Consider the following 16,624-nt stretch of genomic DNA (forward strand, 5'->3'; position numbering starts at 1 on the left):
CACGAGTTGTTAGTCTGGAATAGATTCATGTGGTATTTAATTTGAATCATTGATTTGAGAAGCATAGTTGATTCTTTTCTTCCTATTTCAAGGCAGTATTTCTCACTGAAGTAATAAAATAATAATAATGTTATTGGCTCAAGTCAATAGAGTTATGTTTTACCCTTAAAAGTATTATTTGTAATTGATTTTGGAATAGCTTGGGCTGCTTGATTTCTATGATTAGCCGAACATTTCAACTCGTGCCATCCAAATGTCTCAACCAGAAAAAGCTCTCAGAATACCATTCCTGATTAATAGCCAAATATCCATGAATGAATAAATGGAAGAATGAATTAATAAAAAAGTCTACTGATTTTGTCTTCTGATAAACTTGGAAATATTTTGGAAACTCTTCGGTTGCCTGAAACTAATTTTATTTCACTCAATGTGCTTTAAATTAGATTATTTCTTAAGGCAGGGATTTTCAAAAGTGCTAAAGGGAGCTAGAGGGTTTAATCTGCTAAGGCAGATTTAAAAACATACCAACAAGACCAACTGCACATCACAAATTCACAACAAATCTCATCCCAAATGTGATTGGAAGTGATATTTCCCTCTTCAGGGATAAGAGCATATGTATTATGCCTGCAACAAAAGAAGTGAGAAAAGAAAGAATTGTCTGAAAAGAAAAGAAAAGAAAAGAAAAGAAAAGAAAAGAAAAGAAAAGAAAAGAAAAACGCTGATTAATATGTAGGTTTTCTGAGAATGGATTAAATATTTATGACAGAATCAGTACATGGAAAAAAATAGTAGTGATTACCTTCGTAGAATGGCATAACTTTTCTGTCACCAGCCATGTTTGATCTGCCTTCAGGCAATTTTAATAGTAATTTAAAAGTACAACGTCCTCATCACTTTATGGCAGGCACTCATTTTAAGACATTACATAAAATGATATGAAGCTCTTAAATCCTCAACCCCAAATACATTAGTGATTTCTGCTTAAGCATTTATAGTGGCAGACTTCTCCAATTTGTAAAACATGGGGCTCTGACATAAACAACTTATCTAGAGCCCTTTTTCTGTGGTGGGTTACTTTCCTATTTACCCTCTGGATACAGAAATATATGCCTCAGTTTATTAAACAGTTTAATCATCATTGTACCCTTTTCCAAGCACCAGCTAAATTACTGTAATACATAAATAAGCTGACATGTGGAAGTGATATATCAAATCTTGCACTTTAGGAAACAGTTACAACATAGCATTCACAAGGGGCCTATTAGGGTTTTTTTTATGAACATGTATTAATTAATGTCATTCTTTTTACTGATGATGTCAGCAACCTCTTTTAGGCCCATGTGCTATTCCCTTGATGGCAATGGGGCTTTTTGTGGGTGCAAGGTTCAAGCAAAGTGTATACGAATGCAGGATATGAGCTTTAGTTATTTTAAAAAAAATCACTTGGTTCTTCCAAGATACTTTGGAAAAAGAAAAGGAGGACTTATGGCACCTTAGAGACTAACAAATTTATTTGAGCATAAGCTTTCGTGAGCTACAGCTCACTTCATCGGAAGCATGCAGTGTATTTTCTACTGCATGCTTCCGATGAAGTGAGCTGTAGCTCACGAAAGCTTATGCTCAAATAAATTTGTTAGTCTCTAAGGCATCACAAGTACTCCTTTTCTTTTTGTGGATACAGACTAACACGGCTGCTACTCTGAAAAAAGATACTTTGGAAGAGTGAAAAATAATATATTCCAGCTGTTTGTACACTTAGCGATACTCTTGGATTTACATAGATCTTTGATGACTACTGAATTTTCCTCGGTATAACCAATAAGTATGTTACTCTGCAAACTTATTGATCATTTGCAGACTTATATTTTGGAGTGGAATAAGGTATATGCTGAAAATCCAAGCCAATTCATGTTTCCACAAGGAAGCACTTTATTGATTCTAAAATATGAATAGTTACATCCAATATTGTTATCTCAGCCTCATTGCTTAAGATGCTTACGAAGATAATGTGATGACAGTAATTTAATCATAACAAATTCCAAAGTCAGTCACATGTCGGGAGCCTAATAGACTCATATTTGTTTTCCATAAGCTTTGCTCCTTTTTGTTCTTCATTTCATTCCCTCTCTCTTTTTGACTATTCTCAAACTATTCCATTAATGCAATCGAAATTACATTATATATAATAATCTTCGGAGGGACAATTATGGGAATGGAAATGAAAAAGCCCCAGAAAAGATGTGGATTACTAGAGAAAAGCTGTAAAGAGAGTAATTTTGGTGATCTATTTAACAGAATCAAAGTGTTTTTCCTCTCACTGAAAGCACTCTCTCTCTCTTTCTTTAACTCTCATAAATGCTTTTAAGACTTTCTTTGGAAAACCCGTCATTTTCAAAGTACCCTTAAGAGCATGTAATCCCTATATAATTTGAAAAAAAATTGCACTTTTCTAAAATAATGGCAATTTTCTAGATAACTAGTTTATACAATAAGGAAATGCCTCAGACTTACTTTGAAAAGAGTAATGCAGTACAGATGGACACCATATACCATACTTTGGAGGGAGTATAATACCAGCAAAAATAGAAATACAGAAATTAATGTGCATTAGACAGTAAATCAATAATCTTATCAGCAAAAGTAGAAACTTCCTAATAACTGAAGTCTGAATAGAGTCAGGAAGAAAGTGCAATATCAGACCAAGGCTTTTAAGCCTTCCCAAAAAACAACTATAGTAATTAGGGTGTCCTGGTGTTCTCAAAGACGACATACAGTATGTGAAGACAACAAAAGAAGCATGAACTCCTGATGCAAAGCCACCTGAAATGAAAGACTCCCATTGTCTTTAATTCTCTGGATTAAGTTTAGAAGTGTGAGCAACAAGGGTGATGTCGTGGTGGGAGTCTGCTATAGACCACCGGACCAGGGGGATGAGGTGGACAAGGCTTTCTTTCAGCAACTCACAGAAGTTACTAGATGGCAGGCTCTGGTTCTCATGGGAGACTTCAATCACCCTGATATCTGCTGGGAGAGCAATATAGCGATCCACAGACAATCCAGGAAGTTTTTGCAAAATGAAGGGGACAATTTCCTGGTGCAAGTGCTGGAGGAAACTCTAGGGGCAGAACTCTTCTTGACCTGCTGCTCACAAACCGGGAAGAATTAGTCGGGGAAGCAAAAGTGGATGGAAACCTGGGAGGCAGTGACCATGAGGTGCTCGAGTTCAGGATCCTGACACAGGGAAGAAAGGAGAGCAGCAGAATACGGACCCTGGACTTCAGAAAAGCAGACTGACTCCCTCAAGGGAACTGATGGGCAGAATCCCCTGGGAGAATAACATGACGGGGAAAGGAGTCCAGAAGAGCTGGCTGTATTTTAAAGAATCCTTATTGAGGTTACAGGGACAAACCATCCCGATGTGTAGAAAGATTAGTAAATATGGCAGGCGACCAGCTTGGCTTCACAGTGAAATCCTTGCTAATCTTAAACACAAAAAAGAAGCTTACAAGAAGTGGAAGATTGGACAAATGAACAGGGAATAGTATAAACATATTGCTCGGGCATGCAGGAGTGAAATCAGGAAGGCCAAATCACACCTGGAGTTGCAGCTAGCAAGAGATGTTAAGAGTAACCAGAAGGGTTTCTTCAGGTATGTTAGCAACAAGAAGAAAGTCAAGGAAAGTGTGGGTCCCTTACTGAATGAGGGAGGCAACCTAGTGACAGAGGATCTGGAAAAAGCTAATGTACTCAATGCTTTTTTTGCCTCTCTCTTCACGAACAAGGTCAGCTCCCAGACTGCTGCACTAGGCAGCACAGCATGGGGAGGAGATGACCAGCCCTCTGTGGAGAAAGAAGTGGTTCGGGACTATTTAGAAAAGCTGGATGAGCACAAGTCCATGGCGCCGGATGCGCTGCATCTGAGAGTGCTAAAGGAGTTGGCGGAGGTGATTGCAGAGCCATTGGCCATTATCTTTGAAAACTCATGGCGATCAGGGGAGGTCGCAGATGACTGGAAAAAGGCTAATGTAGTGCCCATCTTTAAAAAAGGGAAGGAGGAGGATCCTGGAAACTACAAGCCAGTCAGCCTCACCTCAGTCCCTGGGAAAATCATGATGCAGGTCCTCAACGAATCAATTCGGAAGCACTTAGAGGAGAGGAAAGTGATCAGGAACAGTCAGCATGGATTCACCAAGGGCAAGTCATGCCTGACTAATCTAATTGCCTTCTATGACGAGATAACTGGCTCTGTGGATGAGGGGAAAGCAGTGAACGTGGTGTTCCTTGACTTTAGCAAAGCTTTTGACAAGGTCTCCCACAGTATTCTTGCCAGCAAGTTAAAGAAGTATGGGCTGAATGAATGGACTGTAAGGTGGATAGAAAGGTGGCTCGATTGTCGGTCTCAATGGGTAGTGATCAATGGCTCCATGTCTAGTTGGCAGCCGGTATCAAGTGGAGTGCCCCAAGGGTCGGTCCTCGGGTCGGTTTTGTTCAATATCTTCATAAATGATCTGGAGGATGGTGTGGATTGCACCCTCAGCAAGTTTGCAGATGACACTAAACTGGGAGGAGAGGTAGATACATTGGAGGGTTGGGATAGGATACAGAGAGCCCTAGACAAATTGGAAGATTGGGCCAAAAAAATCTGATGAGGTTCAACAAGGACAAGTGCAGAGTCCTGCACTGAGGACGGAAGAATCCCATGCACCGCTACAGACTAGGGACCGAATGGCCAGGCAGCAGTTCTGCAGAAAAGGACCTAGGGGTTACAGTGCACGAGAAGCTGGATATGAGTCAACAGTGTGCCCTTGTTGCCAAGAAGGCCAATGGCATTTTGGGATGTATAAGTAGGGGCATTGCCAGCAGATGGAGGGACGTGATTGTTCCCCTCCATTTGATATTGGTGAGGCCTCATCTGGAGTACTGTGTCCAGTTTTGGGCCCCACACTACAAGAAGGATGTGGAAAAATTGGAAAACGTCCAGGGCATCAAAAATGATTAGGGGACTGGAACACATGACTTATAAGTAGAGGCTTTAGGGAACTGGGATTGTTTAGTCTGTGGAAGAGAAGAATGAGGGGGGATTTGATAGCTGCTTTCAACTACCTGACAGGAGGTTCCAAAGAGGATGGATCAAGACTGTTTTCAGTGGTAGCAGATGACAGAATGAGGAGTAATGGTCTCAAGTTGCAGTGGGGGAGGTTTAGGTTGGATATTAAGAAAAACTTTTCACTAGGAGGGTGGTGAAACACAGGAATGTGTTACCTAGGGAGGTGGTGGAATCTCCTTCCTTAGAAGTTTTTAAGGTCAGGCTTGACAAAGCCCTGGCTGGGATGATTTAGTTGGGGATTGGTCCTGCTTTGAGCAGGGGGTTGGACTAGATGACCTCCTGAGGTCCCTTCCAACCCTTATATTCTATGATTCTGTGATTCAATGTGCTTTGGATCAGGCCCAAATGAAATTGGAACCTGACCTACCACAAGAGTTGGCTGAATAGATTGTACTAAATGAATTGATGAATCCATTCAATGTCTTTTTAAGTTCATGAACCTGAGTAAATTGCAATTCTCTCAGGATGTATTCACTATCCAAAATTAGTTACTGAACAATTGGTGAACATAATTCTTGGGCTGTAGGTGGTTTGCCAAAAAAGCATCTTGCAGAGGCTGTAGGCCTAAAAGTTTGGTTTCTATCATTAGGAAAAGAGGAAAAATAGAAGGGGGTGGGGGAGCAGTCCCAGAGAATGCCAAGGAAGATAGGAAACACAGAAAGAGGGGAAAAAATGGAAAGAAGGCAAGTTCTATGGATCTTCAAAAATTGACAGTTGTTTAAATAGTGATTAGTACATCACACCCCTGTTTAGGTACATCAGAACAGTGGATACCTTTTTTTGATTGACTAGCCACATTACACTCACAGATGACAAGTAGAATAATCCTCCTTATCAAAAGCTTAAGCAGGTGTACACATGAATTTGGGATAACATTCTATTTGATACTGACAATCAAATAAATTATTTCTCTCGGTAAACAAACTCATGCAGAGGACCAACATTTGCATCTGAAGCTTGACTCTTCATTACATTATTCCACTTATCCACCATTGTAACACCACTGTAGTAACATGAAACCTGGTGTAACAAAGTAAAGCATTAGAACCCAGATGTGAGTTCTAACTTTAGATTTTATAGCTTTTATAGATTTACATGCAAAAATGAAATTGGAGAGAGGAGATGTTGAGATGTACAGAATGTTGAGATGAAACCTTCAGGGCATAATTAGTGACATGCCATCCTCTCCTGATTATTTCAATGGACGGATATGATGATACATGTGCCAAAATGCATAATATGCAGACCCCATACATGCAGGTGCAAACAAATTACATCATCTCTACATCAATACCTAATATGTACCAAAGGAGATTAAAGAGCAAATTAAACAAGCACTGCGTAGACCCACTAGGCATAACTAAAGCTACAGATCTGAAAAAAGTACAATATACACTCTTGTGTACTCTAGAATAGTTTGGATTTTTCAGAATTCTGTTATGGAGTCAGTGAATGGTACCATGAAGTGGCTCATTAGAATACTGTAAACATACTGCATGTATTTTGAGTACCCAAACATCTTGGGAAAAAATATATTTTACGCTACATTTGACTTATTAAAGGAAGACTATATATATAAGACTCACTATATTTCAGCAGTACTCAAGCTTCATGAAGCGGATGGGTTACAAAATTACGGGAACTTACAAATTGGAAGTTTTAACATTTAAAATACTTTTCTGCTCAGGCTTTGGAAAGATAAGGTAAGAACAATGGAGGAAGATAAGGTTACTGCTCTTGCTGACGGAGTAAAATATTGTATAGGCTGCCAAATAAGAGTGGCAACTTACAAGGCACATGGAGGCAAGTTTCTCAGGCACACTAAAGGCCACATTTGAAAAGATTTGGCCCCTACTCAGATATATCATGGTATTTTACCATGTGATAAAGACTGTAAAATCCCGGCAATACTGGGTATGTCTACATTGAGACACTCCTAGCTGGCCAGTGCCATCTGACTCAGGCTCATGGGACACAGGCTAAGGGGCTGTTTAATTGTGGTGTAGATGTTCAGGTTTGGGCTGCAGCCTGAGCTCTGAGATCCTCTAACCTTGCAGAGTCCTAAGGCACGGGCTCCCGCCCAAGCCCAAACATCTACACCACAGTTAAGCAGCCCCTTAGCCCGAGATCTGCGAACCCGAGTCAGCTGGTATGGGCCAACGATGGGTTTTTAATTGCAGTGTAGGCTCACCAATGGAAGTAAATTGACATTTTGTTTTGACTTCAACAGAGCTAGGATTTCATCCTTTACACCAAACTTTATTGTTCAAAAAGCTAGCTATCTTGTGCGTTAAAATGACAATGTATTTTCTTAATGTTCATTTGGAAGATTTTCCAAAACAGTGCCAGGTACTCCTCCTGAAAGTCAATAGAAAAAGCAACTTTGATTAAGAAAAATTGTGAAAACTTTGTTTAATAAATGCCAATGAGAGTTGGTAAGATATTACATTATATATAATTACAAATATCCTTTCACAGTAATTTCCAAAACAATTAGTGTTTCTTTCTATTAACATTATTTTAGCTAAATTTTCATTATCAAAATGGCAATGTTATAAATTGAAAATTTTCTGTTTTGAAATAGAAATATTTAATGAAATATGGCTCAGATGGCCAATCAAAACAGACAATGCAAAAATGGAAAAGGAATTACATGTCAAAAACCAAAAAAAAATAATTTTCAATCAGTAGTTTCCATCAAAGTTTTGAAAAATGAAAGAACTTTTTTTTTTTTTAAATGGCCTTTTTTGATTTTCAAATATTTCATTTAAAAAAAAATTAGCTGCCTTTTGGGTCCATTTTGGTTTTGCCACCAAGCTTTACTGTGGAGCTGGACTGATCTAGGAATAGATCAGGAAGCAAAACTGTGACTCCAAACAATCACCATAATCTGCCTCCCAGTTTACCACTGCTCCAGAGGGGACACACACTGTACCAGCCCTATACCTTGTGCAGCATGTCTCCCAGCAAACTAGCACAGGTCTGCAGTATGTTGAGGAGGCATAGCCAGCCATTCCTCACCCTTTCTACTGCTGTTCAGATGTGCAGAGGTGATGGAATGAAATAGACCCAAGAGAGCTGATATTTCATTACATCTTTCTCCCCTCTCTTTATTTCCTTTTCTTCTATCCAAAAGTGGATTAAGCCTTCACACAGATAAAGTAGTTTTGGGCTTCTGAAATCCACTAGTATTTTGTGACTAGTCTTTTTATTTTGTTTTTGTTTGTTTCTTTTGACCTTACTTCATCTAAACTTTGGGGCATTTGCTATAAAAACATAGAAATGTAGGTCTGGAAAGGTCTTTGAGAGGTCATTTAGTCCATGCGCCCCATGCTGAGGCAAATCCAAGTATACCTACACTATCCCCGACAGGTGTATGTCTAACCTGTTTGTCCAATCTGTTCTTAAATGTTTCCAGTATTGAGGATTCCACAACCTCCACTGAAAGCCTATTTCAGTTTTTAACTATTGTTATATTTAGAAAGCTTTATTCCGAGTATCCAACATAAATCTGCCGTGCTGCAGATTAAGTTGATCATTTCTTGTCCTACTTTTAGCGGACATGGATAACAATTGATCACCACTCTCTTTATAAGGGCCTTTAACATACTTGAAGACTTATCACGTCCCCGCTCAGTCTTCTTTTTCCAAGACTAACCATGCCCAGTTTTTTAACCTTTCCTCAGAGGTCAGGTTTTCCAAACGTCTTGTTGTTGTTGCTCTCCTCAGGACTCTTTCCAATTTGTCCACATGATTCTTAAAGCATGGTGCCCAAAACTGGACACAGCACTCCATTTCAGGTGTCACCGGTGCGGTGTAGAGTGGAACAATTACCTCCTGTATCTTACAAACAACAGTCCTGTTAATACACCACAGAATGATATCAACCTTTTTTCGCCAGTGCATCATATTGTTGGTTCAAATTCAGTTTGTGATTCACTATAACTCCCAGAGATCATTTCCCGCAGTCCTACTGCCTAACCAGTTATTCCCTATTTTGTACCTGTGCATTTGACTTTTTCTTTCCTAAGTGTAGTATTTTGCATTTGTCTTTCTTGGCACACATATTGCAGTGTGAAGTTTATATATCAGTCTTTTTTGATTCAGCTGATTCTTGGGCCAACAGTTGGCTCTAGTTCTCCTAAGGAACTTGGGGGACATTTTCCACTTGAACTGTAAGACCTCAGGTCCCCTTTGTTCTCCTTTTTAAAGATAGGCACTACATATACTCTCCTCCAGTCCTCTGGGGCCTCACCCATGCTCCATGAGTTCTCAAAGGATATCTTTACACTGCAATTAGATACCCACAACTGGCACTGGCCAACTGACTCAGGCTAAGGGGTTGTTTAATAGCAGTGTAGACATTCAGTTTCAGGCTGGAACCTTCAGGCCCTAAGACCCCGGAAGGTGTGGGAGTCCAAGAGTTCAGGCTGCAGCCCGATCCCCAACATCTCACCACAATTAAACAGCCCCTTAGCCCGAGCCCTGCGAGCCTGAGTCAGCTGGCATGGGCCAGCCACAGGTGTCTAATTGAAATGTAGACATACCCAAAGATAAATTGGTAATGGTGCTGTTCTTTTCTACTCCTCCTTAACAATTTGACCATGTTTCCACTTTTTTGATCTTCAGGTCACTAAAGAACACTTGATGCAGTCACGTTAATCTCTTGCTATTCTTCTGGTCTTTTCTTTGCATTGGTATAGTTTTCTATTGTGCCTTTAATATTGTCTCTGAGAGAATGCCAGCTGTCCCAAACTCCTTTCTCTCTTGATTTTTTTTCCCCATTGGAATTTACCTACCTGTTCTCTGAATTTCCTAAAGTCAGCTTTCGTGAAATCCCTTGTCCTTATTCTGCTGCACTCTTTTCCCCATAGAATCATGAAATCTGCCATTTCCATGATCACTTACATACAAATTGCGTTCCACTTTCAGATTTGTTACCAATTCCTACCTGTTAGTCTGAACGGAATCTAAAATGGCTGCCCCCAGGTTATTTCCCTCACCTTCTGAAATGGGAAGTTGTCCAACACATTTCAAGACCATATTGGAGATTTTGGGTTTTGCCATATTATTTTCAATGGATGTCTGGGTAGTTAAGGTCTTATTTGTTTTGTAAAAGGGAAGTGTTATTTGTCCTAGAAATACCTCATCCACCTCCTCCTCTTGATTTGGTGGTGTACAGGAGACCCCTAACATGGCATTCCCCCCTATTTTTTTCCACCTTTTATCTTTACCCAGAGACCTAATTGGTCTGCTACTCATCTCCTTCAGGAGCTCAGAACTTCACATCTTTCTTTCAGAAGTCAGCAATAAGCATTGGAGATATCAACATTAGTTAATAATTTCATCACTAGGAGGGAACATGTTGCGATTAACCTGTCTCACTAGAGTGTTCCCATGGAAACAAATGGATAGTAGGGAAACAGTCTAGGACACAGGCTCGGCAGAAATTGCGTGAAATCTTGTGATGGATATGAAATTCACACAGGTCACTACAATTTAATTTGCAATGTCACCAACCTATTCCTCACCTTCTATATTATTAACCATAGTAATAGGCTCATTCAAATCCCTCCTTAACTTTTTTTCAACTTTCCAACACTGATCATCTCTCTCCACTCTCCCTTATACATCAGATCATTTATTACTTGAATCGCTTTGTCTTATTTTGATGGGAGGGAAGCAATCTCATCTTGTTATTTCACAAACTGCTCTACACAATAAAAAAGTGCAACAGCAACAGTAATCAGATCTCAGAAAATGTTGAGTCCTGCAGAATCTACTGGTTTTACTCTAAATTTGTTACAGCATTCAGAGGAGGTTTGGGAAAATTCAGCTAAAAGATGAAACAGAAGACCCCCCTATGCACACCAGTAAACTAACACACTGAAACATATTTCAAAGCCATTGGACTAAACCTAGGAATTATTTAATAGTGGCATTTGCTGCATTTTTATCATAACCTCCACAAAATGTTCACACTCCCAGAAGTGATGTTAAAGATGTAAAACAACATCCAGTAACTGAAGGGTTACAATCAACAGGAGAAAAATGATGCACTAGTAACAGAATGTTGAAAGTTTCTAATGTCACTGTTCTCTTCCATGGTGCCTTATTCCTCCCATTTTAGTACTACAGTAAAACTAGCCATTATAACATATTGGGATGAATAAAGTAACATCAGTTCAGCACTGAACAGCTGCCAACAGCCTTTATATGAGATAAGGGGATTTAGAGACTTCCTCCCTTTTACTATTTGTGTGTGATCACAGAAATTCAGATAAGGCTACAGTTCACAGCTGGTGAAGGAAGCCTGCTGTAGTGGTCAAAACAGGAGGCTTACATTAAGGATTCTTGGGTTCTACACCTGGCTACGCCACTGACTTGTGCATGACTTTGGATGAAATCAAAAAGGGCCAGTTTGTGCTTGGCCCTGTATATATGTAAAACCCAAGTAAGTGTAAGAGGAATCCTCTGGTGGAGTAGAGGTTCCTAGTCACCTGCTACTGGGCTGCTGTTGTAAGAGACATATCCATAGAAAATCCTGGGTGTGCTTTTCTGACAGGGGAACCAGTCCCACACACAGCAGCTCCAGACTGGGAGAGCACAAAGGTGAATTCTGTGCTACCTTTGCATACATTCCACTCCATCCAATCTGCACTGTATGCAGTTCAGCCAGACCCCCAGGATCTAGCCAGGGATATCCAAATGTTGCAGGAAATTGAAGTGATCTCCAAGGCAGAAAGGGCTGTTGCAAACGGTCACCTATGAACTACTGGCAAAGTGACAGACCCTTTGCATACTATAATATGCAAGACTGGTTCAGACATTTTAACTTAGAAAATTTTGGTCCAGTCAGAAATCAAGAGTGGAGAGCAAGGAAAGACAAAAAAAGATGGTTGTAACAGGAATGCATCTGGATGAAACAAGAGGTACAGTATCTTGGATACTTGATGGAGAAAGGAAGGCATCTACAAAGACTGAGAAAGGAAGACCCCACTAATCATTGTCCATGGTCAAGGAGAAGGAATCATGTGAAGTCCTTTCTTGGTCTCACGCAAATACAGAAATGTTGACCCATGTTTTTTCTTGACTGTACTCTTATTGATCAAACTTACCACTCCTTACTGAAGACTCCTGAGCATAAGGCAGCCTTTCAACATCTGAAATAATGTAGCCATTCACAGCCAGTCCAGTCAAATGAGTGGAAGGATGGTTCAGTGATTAAGGCAGTTGTAATAACACAAATGTTCAAGTCCCTATTCCAACACAGGTTTACTTTGTGACCTTAGGAAAGTCACTTAGGTCCAGATTTTCAAAATCATTTAGGTTCCTGAAAAAGCTAATAGGCACTTTGGAAAATCTCACTGGGTGCCCAACTCCTATTGATGTCAATATGAGTTAGGCATCTAACCTTGTTAGGTGCTTCTGAAAATCCCATCTCCATCTTTATATTCCCAAGGACCAGATTTTTTTGAAGGTCTTTAGGGGCCTCATGAGACTTAAGATACTAAGTGCCTTACCTACCTGTGAAAATGAGATATGCTCTTAAAAACTGGGCTCTATTTCTGCAGTCCTTTCGGTTTGGCATACATTATTTACTGGAAAGGCAGAATACACAATCTGAATTCCTATCCAGTTGTCTGGTGGACATGTACATTTTAAAAACATACTGAAAGTTTATTTGGATTTCATATTTAACAAGAAAAAACATTTTTGTATGTCCAATATGACCAAGTTAGTGTTATCAGTTCCGTGGCATTTTCTTATTTAAACCAAGACGTTTTAATAGTGTAGTAACATTAATTTGAAAAACAGAACAAAACTTTTTGAAAATTGAGTGCTTACTGATTCCATTTTCCTAAAAGAATTACGGTGTATGGACTTGGTTAATTGAATGCTTACTGATTCCATTTTCCTAAAAGAATTACAGTGTATGCACTTGGTTAATTTTATAAAGATCACCTGGGGTTCAATTAGAATTTATCAATAAGATTTCTGCTGAATGACTGCAAGTTTCTCCAGCTGAATACAACATGATCAGTCACATTCTGCTATCAGTTTCATCTGTGCACCACCAAAATTACTCCCCTAGAGCCAAAAGAGTTACCTCCTGATTTGCACTGGTACAACAAAGAACAGAATTTGGCCCAATGTGTTTGAAAGGCCCTTTTCCTGGACAACAGCAAGAATGATTTGTAGATAATGATTTCCGCAGTTGATGAGGCGAAGTAATTTGAACCTTCCAGCAGCAGCACAAGTATGTACATGAACGTCTTCCTGCCTGACTACCCGACACTATAATACATCATCTCTTAAAACCTTCATAGTTGAATTATTCTATATACAATAATTGTGATGGAGCTTTCAGAGTAACAGCCGTGTTAGTCTGTATTCGCAAAAAGAAAAGGAGTACTTGTGGCACCTTAGAGACTAACCAATTTATTAGAGCATAAGCTTTCGTGAGCTACAGCTCACTTCATCAGATGCATATCGTGGAAACTGCAGCAGACTTTATATATACAGAGAGAATATGAACCAATACCTTGTAATATGATAATTTTCCAGCTGTAAATGACACCACTCCTTGTAACCAAATAAAAACTGAAATAAGAAAACCTATAGGTAGAAATATTAGGCTAGGTTCTGTTCTCATTTACATGGCTGTCAGTTTGGAGTAAAATGGTGTAATCCCTATTTCCACTGGTGATATTAGATTGGAAGCTGGCCCATTGTGTTTCATGACTGTTAAAATTATTGTTTAATATTTCTATAGTCAGATAAGTCTGTCTGTCATCACATTGCTTCCCCCACCAGTTATGCTAAGCTTAAAACCACATATGTCTGCTTCTCCTCAGCTGTTCTGTGAGTTCTTTCATGCCATACCATATGTAAGGAAAACCCTCCTGACCTGGTCTTTAAAGCCACTACTACCCGCCCCCACTCCACTTAAGTCCTTCCTGATGTCCCATTTCTTCCTTGTTGCCTACAAGAATATAGTGACTAAGAGCTAGACTGTGGAGAGCTTACTCAAGTAAACAGACACATTGACCCTTTGACATGAATAAGTGCTCTGAAGGGTGAGTAAGATAATCAGATGGCAGATCCTCGTCATCCACTCAGGGCTAGATTCTGTCTGCTTTCTTCAGATTGAGCAGTATTTTAATCTCTACTTAGATTAAAATCTACTTAGGATCATTGGTTTCAAGAAGATTACTCATGGAGTAAGGCATTAAAGTAAGGGCAATAAAATTTGGCCCGCATTTTATTTTGGGATAGAACTGACTTCAGACACAGCCCTGAGCCTGGCGAGAAGTGGAGGCTGAACCACTCCATGAATCATTGGAGATGACTCCTCTGAGAGTCACTCACTCTCTTTACTCCCTGGAAGTAGCTATCCCTATACTCTACCATCAGTAAGTTATTCTCCTCTCCACCCACATTCAGCTGCACTGACCAGTCAATGGGAGAGGAGGAGCCAAGATCATGCCCACCGGCACTGGGGACAGAGTAAGCAGGAATATAGCTTAGTTTTATACACCCAGATCCAACGTCTGGGTAGCCCATACCGTGCGGTCAACGGGGTTCTTGCTTCCCATTACTCCCTTGCCCAAGGACATTATCCAAGCCACAGGCGAGTCCTTAACTTGCGTGAACTACTCCCTAATGCTAAGGGAAGGCGTGAAATGTTAGGAGGGAGGGAGGTAAAAATAATAAAATAGGGGCTAGAGATTGCTGTGGGAGATAAATGTGGGGGCTGAATAGCCAAGGAAGAATATGAATTTAGTTGGTGAGTGTCAGTGGAGTGTAAGGAAGTTTGGTATGCAAGTCCGATTGCAATTCAATCCCTTCAGTCCCTTGGAAGACTCCAGACCAGATCTTATATTTATCCATATTTCAAAAACGCTTTGAATCTGTCTTTTTGTTGTGTGTTTGCACATCACCTAGCAGAATGCAGTCTGTCTATGACTGAGGCTCTTTGGCCCTATTTCACTACAAATAATAAGTAACTGAACCTGAGTTCTTTGTGATTTTGAATAATTTAATTGAGCTGTAGCTCACGAAAGCTCATGCTCAAATAAATTGGTTATTCTCTAAGGTGCCACTAGTACTCCTTTTCTTTTTGCGAATACAGACTAACATGGCTTCTACTCTGAAACCTTTAATTGTCATAGTATTTTAATGCAAATAAATAATTTGGATTTTAATTTTTTTTGCACTCAGTTAGCAATTGGATCTTTCTTGCTTTAGATTTTTTTTTTTAATATATAGAAGAACACCAAACTAAAAGGGGCTGCTCCCTAATACAACATGCAACAGTTGTGACTGGGAGACTAACAATGGCTCTGTCTTTGATTTTGCAGAGCAGAATGAAAAACATTAAATGATTCATTCCTGTGCATGAAAACTTAGTGTATTCCCTTTTTTTGGGCTGTGGATAGGGGGATTAATTATTCTTTTCCACATTTAAGCAGATGTGTTAGTCTCATGCATGCTAAATAAGTTTACACTTGTGTGATATCATAATTGGGATTTAGTGAGCTTTGAACTACCCACGCTTGAATTGAGTTCTGTGAGCCTCAAGCAAAGGTTTTGACAGCTCAAATGTTATCTCACATTTTTTCCCACTATAACAATATTTGGAGACCCCTGGAAAGATGATCCCCTTTCTCTCTCCCCCAGAGCATACAGTGGGGATATGCATTATCTCCTGTGTTATCAGCCAGGACGGGAGAATGGGTCACACCACTCTATACTGCAAGCTGTTTTCTGTCTGCCACAGTGACTAATCACTCAGGGGCCCAGTGCACTAGCTAGCAGTACCCAGCAGTCTGGAATCAGCATGTTACAGCCAATCAGCATATCACAGTGGATGCCACAAAAATGAAAAAAAAACAACAAAACACATGATACTCTATGGCACAGCAACTGATGAACAACAACAAACAACAACAATAATACAAACAAAAAGGCTAATGAGAGTTGGAATTTGCCTCCCCCAGCCCATGCCTCGCCTCTGCTATACGTTTTGTGCAGAAGGAAGCAGGCAAGACTGTGTTGTCATTTTGACGATGAGACTCGTACAAGGATAGCAAACATTCTTCCTCCTACTCTCTCGGCTGTCTTCCTAAATCTCCTTTGCCCCTTCCGCTTAATGAAAGTCAATAACCATTTCTTTCATTTTAATAAAATGAATCCTAATTAAGGAAAACAAAATCAGTGGGCCAAAATCTGCACTGACACACACTCCATGCAGCTCTATTAAAAGCAGGAGGCTGTGCATATCAGTGCAACCTTTAGACCAATATTTTTCATGCATGCATCTTCGAACTGGAAAGGAAGCATAAAAATCACAGCATAAAGTTATTCCACTTCCAGAAAATAATTTCAAATAAAATTTCTGTTTCTACATTTCATAATCTAAAAGATCAGATGATAAAAATCTGATGATTGTCAGCTTCATTAAGTAATGGATAAAACAGCTACATCTGAGAGAGAGAGAGAGAGAGAGAG

This window comes from Lepidochelys olivacea (genome assembly GCF_965140295.1).
Source record: "Lepidochelys olivacea isolate rLepOli2 genome assembly, chromosome: 5".
Classification (NCBI taxonomy): domain Eukaryota; kingdom Metazoa; phylum Chordata; order Testudines; family Cheloniidae; genus Lepidochelys; species Lepidochelys olivacea.